The sequence below is a fragment of the Odontomachus brunneus genome, unplaced genomic scaffold (assembly GCF_010583005.1).
Source record: "Odontomachus brunneus isolate Ranch 3 - 2012 unplaced genomic scaffold, Obru_v1 Obru_scaffold_010, whole genome shotgun sequence".
Taxonomy (NCBI): domain Eukaryota; kingdom Metazoa; phylum Arthropoda; class Insecta; order Hymenoptera; family Formicidae; genus Odontomachus; species Odontomachus brunneus.
The window spans coordinates 1,587,254-1,595,487 of record NW_022639460.1 but is presented as its reverse complement, the minus strand read 5'-3'; the positions used below and the strand labels follow the sequence as shown (position 1 = coordinate 1,595,487).

Here is an 8,234-nt window from a genome sequence, read left to right as displayed (position 1 = left end):
CCGCTCTCTCTCTTTCTCCATGAGCATACAGCTACGAATGAAACCTATGAAACTCGATGTCTCGTTCGCTTTAGTCTCACGCCCGGAATTGCGCCTCCTCAAAGGCGAGCGGCCAGATCGTATCGTTTTGTTAAATTGAGCAAACAAACAGACGTGTGTCCCCGCAGTTATTCTTCTCTCCTCATCCCCCCTCTCTCTCTCTCCACCATTGTATCTCTCTCGTTTCAACCGGCGGACGGATGATCGAGGAGGAAACGGCCGGATGGCCCGCGCTTCCGGTTGTGTGATGCGCGCGGAATGCGAAGTGTAACGCGCGCTTCCAAGTGACGCGGAACGTCGGCGGGTGAGACGCGGCGTTGTCCTCTCCCTCGCGTTGTAAGAAAATCTCATTCCCCCGCTCGCACAGCACGAGTGTGCGACCGACAAAGGGCCAGTGACGTGACTACTTTGTCTCCCCCTCTTTCCCCCTGCCTCTCCCCGGCTACGGTATCTTTTGTAACGTCAATAGCCGCGATTGAATGGCAAATTAACGAGTGCGACGGTCGCGCGCGATCGATAGCGGAAAATTCGCGCTTGTTTCCCTCCCTGTCTATTTTTCTCTTCTCCTCTCTCTCTCTCTCTCTCTCTCTCTCTCTCTCTCTCTCTTTCTGTCTCTCTTGATCATGGGAAAGCAGCGATTTCCTCCCTTTCGCTTTTGCGCCGCAAGACAATGAGGCCCCGATGGGCCGTCGAAAACGCGCGCGCGCAAACACATTTTTGCGTCTCCATTTGTCTGTCCTATTAGCGCACGCACGCACGCACGCAACGCGTGTCTGTCCGTCCGTCCATACGCATGAGATACGCGTATTCTCGCATTCAATACGTCAAAATTCGAGCTGGGCACGCGCACGCGACGAACCGCACTTTGAAAAGAGGAAATAATGAAATTACGCGACGCTAAGCGCTGACAGCTGGAAACTCGGTGCTTGGAAAAGCCGGCCGGAAATATCGACTCGTCGAATGTTAAGGTAAAAGTACCAATGCTCGGACGTGTTTGATTTAATTGGCCCGACGATGAACGCACCAAGCGCGTTTAGGTCAAAGGAAACAAAATTTCGGATTTTCAGAACCGAATTTGGTACGTACGAGCCAGAGAAATTCTGTTTCCGTCAAATAGATTTGTCGAATTAATTTCTGGTTGAAAAAAAACAGAATTTCCGGCTCTTTTAGAACCGAGTTTGATCCTTTAGAATAAAATATATTGTTTCCTTTAACAAAAAATCAATAAATTTATTGCTTTAGTCTTTAGATATAAATATTTAAACGTTCAACATAAAACATATAAAGTATCCACCAACGAAAACTTTCCACCCATAAAATAACGCCATAAAATAACACTAGAAATAAAAATGTTCGTAGCAATTTTGAACAAAAACTTTATAATTGTATAAGAGAGGAGGGTTAATGGGCGGCACATTGAATATTTAATAAAATAAATCTTTCTTTAAAGTGCGAATTTTCCATTTTTTGTAACCAAAATTTTCAAATGCGATTTAAAAAAAATCACTTAAATTAAAAAAAAAACACCGTTGTGAAGAAAATTAAAATAACTTTGACGATATATTATTTAATCCCTGTTGCTATTTAACTCTCTACTGCTGACTATGACTCTGAAGTCACAATCCAGTTTCATCATTATTTATCTCCAATATGAATATTGTTCCTGCCTTGACTAATATCACGTGAAAATCACAATATAATAGTCTTTTTTAGTCTGTTGGCAGCGATAGTAACTGCCCCGCGTGACTTCAAAGTCAACAACCTCACAAACCTATTTTGGAAAAATAAAAAATAAAAAAAATCAAATTTCATCTTACATATCGAGTACTTTAGTTTTAAACATCCTATGCATGTGGAAAAATTTTTAAACAAGAGAAATTAATTTGGGCAGTAAAGGGTTAAGATTTTTTGAGAAATAGCTACCCCAATTAAAGGGATGAAGTGATATAGTTAAATTGATCACAATCATACAGTCCCTTGAGAACAATATTGACGTTTATCGGAATTTTTGACAAATTGGCTACAAAATAATCGGGGCGAAAAGTTTTCGTTGGTGGATCCTGTATATACAATATACAAATATTAAGTGTATACATACGTTCTGTACAAACAATATTCAAATACTGAGTTTATACATACGTTCTGTTTTGATAGTTTAAATATTCGTATTTAAAAACCCAAAACATAATGAGAATGTCCAGAATCAAGTACGTGTCCGGGCATTGATACTTTTACCTTACTCCCGCTTATGTTATGAAGCCTTTCCTTTCTCCTGTCCTCTTTCCTTTTCCTCTGTTTTGTTTTCGTTGTTGACTCTGCCTTCCCCTTGCTGCTTTACAGCTTGCGTTACCTCGCGAACAATTATTCTATTCTTTTTGCTTGTACACGATGATACTTGCGAAAAAATATTTGTTATGCTTAAACTTTTATGTATTTTATGTTTTCTGTTACGATTTTCCTATGTGTTGTTGTATGTTCTTTATTTCACGCATTTTTTATTTCAACATCCAAGTTTTCTCGTCGATCGTTGCGCTCGCACGAGTACCGTTCGGAGCGGAAGAGATGCGGAAAGTATAGATGCCATCCAGGTGGATTTTCATGATTACCACTACGTGACATAATCGACGATGAAAACTGTGCAATTTTTTGCTTATACTTGCGAGATAAATATACACATATTGAATTAATTATTAAAAATTTACATCAAATTTACATCGTACAGCAATGTAAATTTTTGTTGATGCAAGAAATGACTTACTAAAAGTTACATTTAATTGCTACATTTTATATCACATATTGTTTTAAGTAAATTTTGATTGTTGCTTTTTATTCTATTGGTATTTTTATTTCGTCCACCTTGATAAAAATATGAGTGTGATATAAACTCATACAAGCTTTACAAATCGAGTAATAAAATCATCGACAAGTTGTTTACGATTGTTAATCGTTCATTAAAAAATATTTGCTGGGAAATAAGGCTTTTCTGTAAAAAACTATATTTTCATAGTTTCCTGGGATTTGGATAATTTTGAGTTTTATATTTAGCAGGCCCAAAAATATAAAGATAGTCCGATTTCATATATTTCCCTTACAGACAACTTTTGAACTTTCATATTATCTCTTACATAACGTATTATTTTGAGCAATCTTTCCATATTTCTTTCTGAACAGACAAGTGTACGTAAATTTATAGCAGCAACTTTACTCGTCGATTTTTAAAGGTTGCATCTCTTATGAGTGGTTCCACACATGTGGCATTCATCATATAGAACGATATAAAATAAAAAAAAACAAAAAATTACCAAGATTCAAACAATACGGTACGTCAAGAGTGATACGAAAATCTCAGCGCAACTTCCAGTAAATTTGTTTCTGCGTTCATACAATGAAACATTTACGTTATTATATGCAAATTTAGCGATTAATTCAGTAGATTTGTCTCATAAATGTAAAGAAATCGTAGAGTTTCCATTTTATCGATTGTCTCACGTCGTGTGAAGGTCTATCTAGATTTAGTATATTTGTGTTTCTCGTCACTCTATGTGACAAATACGACTTCCACGCGAACCACTTATAAGAGAAACGCAACCTTAACAAATCGATAGCAAAGTTGCTGCCAAATTTATGTACGACCGTCTACCCGAACATACGGCAGTGCGCACCGAGCGACAACGAGCACAGCGCGATAATTACTCCCCTCCCCCTCTCTCCCTCGGGAGAGTTTCGCGTTACGAACGTACTCCACACCCTGGTGCGAGACGTGCAGGACCAGTGTACCTCGGAGGAGACGGTCGTGATAGACGCAGGAGCGAGAGGCTATGCGCGATTGCGAGGAGAACCGTGCGGGGAACCGTCCACGAGGAGGAGACCGATGACGTGCACACGTCGTCGTCGAGACGTCGCGAGGAGACGAATACGAGACGTCGCGTTCAGGTGCGAACCGCCTGTTATCGCGGCCGGTGCGTCGCCAGGTGCCAATCGATAGCGGAAAATTCAGCCCGGTCGGCTCGCCCAGCCCTACCGCCGGCTCCGTCGAAGGGTCGACCTTATCGACGACCTAAGCCGTCGTCGACGACGAGGACCGCGACGTGCACGAAGACCTTGGCGAGCGCGCGTACGTAGCTTCACGTCGAGCTCGCGGAATCCTCCGGTCCGCCACACGCACCACCTCCTGTGCACACGCACCACCCCTCTTCCTCGACCTCGCCGAGACAATAATGATATAATACCGCGGGTTCTTTCTTCCCTGTACACGCCGTTCTCTCTTTCTCTGTCTCTCTTTCTCCCCTTCCCTCTCTCTTACTCTCTGTCTCTCTCTCTCTCGCCCGTCGTTCGCCAAGGAAACCAGCAAGAATTGCGCGGGCGCGCGATGTTATCGACCCCTTCCTCTCGCTCGCTCCCTCGCTCACGTTCCTCGGCGTAGCTGGGTCGGCTGCGTCGCGACGCAACCACGTCGGGAACGTGTTCCGCGATGTCTCCAGCACACCTTCACGCACCTGCTGCACGACTCGGTGAACTCACCAGGAGTCGTCGAGGCTTCACCGGGGAGGCTTCCAGTCGGGAGAACGACGGAGAGGGGCTGCTTTCTAGCTTTTTCGCCGCCGCCGGGTCTCCCGGGGAATAGCACGCTCGGTCAGCTAGGTCCGGACAACGCTCAGGGCAATCGGGCGACACGCGAATCTCGCCCCGGTCTCGCGATTACCTGGTGCTCGGTCTGTACTCGCGCCGATCCACCGTGTACGCGCGGATCCGCCGCGTGCGGGAGACGGGAAATTTCGGAGGGTGACGCACGGTGCTTTTCGGCCAGGTGGTGACTCCACACCGAGCTAGTACCAGTGCGATCCAGTAGACGGCACTGCCACGACACCCGCGACTGTATATGCGCGGTTATATACGGCTGACTGCGGCAGCTGCGTGTATATCTCCCCGCGTTCTACAGGATGTTTCTTCTTGTAGGAGCGGCCCTCCCTCCCTCTCTCTCTCTTTCTCTCTCTCTCTCTCTGCTTTTTCCTCACGACGACCTTCCCGGCGATTCCTCTCGTCTGTCACGAGCCGATAAGAACCGTGTGATTAATTGTCTGCGGAAAAGTCAAGAGGGACTGCGATTCCCGAGCGGTGAAGCGCGAATTTTCGTGGAAATTGGGCGCAATATTGCGCAATACGCGTGCGACATTGCGCAATACTATTATTGGTACTAAGGCAAGCAGATGGCTTATTTTTCTCGGGGCAGTGCCAGCTTTTCACTCTTTGTCTTGAATTTTTCCGTATGCTATCCGGAAAGCCATAAAACGGTGGAGACAAATGAAAATTTACTGTCCAAAAATCGCTACAGACCGTAATTCTTAATTGATCGAGACGAATATTTTTTTAAACTTATCGCTAATAAATTTCAAAGAAAATTGTAGAGCTCGATTTTAAAAAAAAAGTTCTTCTAAAATTTACAATATTAATAACAATTTGGGAATTATTGTTAACTAAACGTTGAACTAGAAGAATTTTTAAAGTCATTTTTGAAGTCGCTTTTGCACTAAGCTATCTTAATATAATATATCTTAATATAACATAAGAATTTTTGGGGTCGTTAAATATGAATTTGATGTCAAATTTAAGATTTGACTATTTCATGATTTGACTATTTCAAGATTTGTCTATTTCACTAATCGATTGAAACATTCGCTCATATGGACTCAAAATCCGCCTTAAGCTTGAGTGAAATATTCTTGTCATTTCCAAAATACTGCCATTTTTCTCACGTTTTGAGTGAGATTCCACTCCATGAAATTTAAAGAATGCTTTCTTCAATCAGTAACAAATAATATAATTAATAACGCGCTACTTTTTAAATATAACTTTTCCAATGTTGATAATTTTTACTATGACATTTCTCCACGTATTAATAAAACCACCAGATTTCTTAGTCTCAAATCTAGGACACTTTATAAATATGGAAAGGAGGACATCACTGAAAACTATTTTACATATATATGTGGATGTGAAATAATATTTAATTTCATCGATATATGAAAAGCTATTGCTAAGAATGAAAAAATAAAAATGAAATTCTAAAGTTGCACATTATTGTCTTTATCTTATTTTGTTTCTTCTTTTTTGCGTATCTTTCTCTTATAAAAACATGTTTGTTTTAATTTTAGTTGCAACATGTACGTGTTGCATATATTATGCATGAAAAACGGTTTTGTTTTTAAATAAGTAAATAAATAAATAAATAAATATTCACTCGACGATTCAGAGTGGAAAATTCAGTGACTTGGTGTGGTCGCTCCACTTTTCCAACACTCCAAGAAATTTAGAGAATAAATTTCTCTCTCTAAGTTTCTTCGAGTGGAATCTCATTCGAAAGAGCCAGAAGTAACAGTATTTTTATCGCTAAAAGCAATAGTGACAATACTGTCACTCGAAATGGCAAGAATAAATATTTCCTTCAAGCTTAGGTTGGGTTTTGACTTGATCTGAGCGTTTTAATCGATTAGAATAAACATGTTCCTTTTATGATGAAATACATCAAGTTCATTCTTTAGTTTCGAGTGAAAATATTCACTTGACGACTCAAAGTGATGAATTTACTCTGCATGAGTGAAAAATCGGTGGAGAATCAAGTAACGCAGTGGTTACTCCATTTTTCGTTTTACTCTAAGTAATTTAGAGTAACTTGCAATTTCCGTTATTCCTTTCATCATGTTTTCAAGTTTTTTTGTAAGATTCGCTTCTGCCTATATACATATTCTATATGCATATATTCTATCAGTGTTGGGCATTAATTGACTAGAAATTTGGTTGACTAATATATTCAGCGAATCAGTAATCGAAATTAATCTATCGTCATATATGCAATCACGAATAATTCAATCGTTTAATAATTAATTGTATCGATCGATGAAATTATTTGTGATTGCATGTAGGGGGATCACAAAGCTTATATCTCACGTTATAAATGGAAAAACAGATTTTTCTCTATAGTATATGTCGCTTGCATCATGTTGATTGGGTGCACGAAATGACTTATGACAGAAACATCGCGTGTAGTATTTACAAACACTTTTTAAAAATTGGATGCAGTAAATAAACTTTTTTTCGTCTATATTTTTATTAATGCGTTGGTTTTAGAATTTCTGATCACAATCTTTCTTTAGTTGTGAGAAATATTATGAGTTTAACTAATTTTTTCTGTATTTAATTGTAATAGTAATGTAATAAGTTTTTTATTTAGTTGTAATAGTAAACTATTTGTAGTAATAGTTACAACATAATTTATAAATATAGTTTTTTTATTCCAAACCGTTCGCGTTAAGTTGACTCAAATTAAATGGAATTAGTTATCACGCGTTGCGAATCTGTCATGTAGTTATGACGTGACTCATGAAACAGCACGAAAAGCATACACAATGATGTATTACGTTAAACATCTCAACAGTAAATCTGCGTAAAGTTTATACACAAAATTTATACACAAAAACAGAAAGTGTAACTGTTACCATCGTTATCATCACTAATGAAAAAAGAAATAACGTTTCCATGACTTTACCGCAAAAAAGTAATGGCGTTACTTTCCAGTTGTGAAAGTTACTATAGAACAGACATACTACAGAATAGACATTCCGCCTTGCTTTATTATTCTTTCGTCTCATACATATGTTCTATTTATATTCAAACGCTTCAACAGCTGCGCTTGTTTCGAACTAACTAAATTTTCAACTACCGCTAGCGGATTTCGAGAGTTTGCTTGATGATATTTAAAGAGGCGAACATACATCTTTGTACGTAAAAAATCCGTACATCTAGCTTTAGTTCCTATACTATCACACAATTGTAAACGTATGTACAACGGATGTAAATAAAGCTGTATAAATAAATGTATGCATAAATATAATGCATAAATGTAAACAAGGTTTCTATACTATAATAAATTTTTATTACGGAGAAATACTTTTTGTAAGACGTGACAGCTGTGCTGGCGACGTGAAGTTATGTTTACATGACAGCGATTGTCAAAGTGTCAAGAACTGAAGTCTACTGTTAAACAATTTACAACGTTCCTTCGTAAAATTTTGCATATTTTCCAGCAGCATAAACTCTATCGACAGTCTATTCCTGCACTACTGAAAAATATGGTAAAACTGAAGAGAATTTATATATATATATATATATATATATATATATATATATATATATATATA

General features: G+C 39.2%; 1 protein-coding gene across 1 annotated transcript in view; it reads right to left on the bottom strand.

Moving 5' to 3' along the window:
- The window catches only part of LOC116840537 (syndecan), a 212,059-nt gene that overhangs the window by 14,502 nt on the left and 189,323 nt on the right, over positions 1–8,234 (bottom strand). The window lies entirely within an intron of this gene.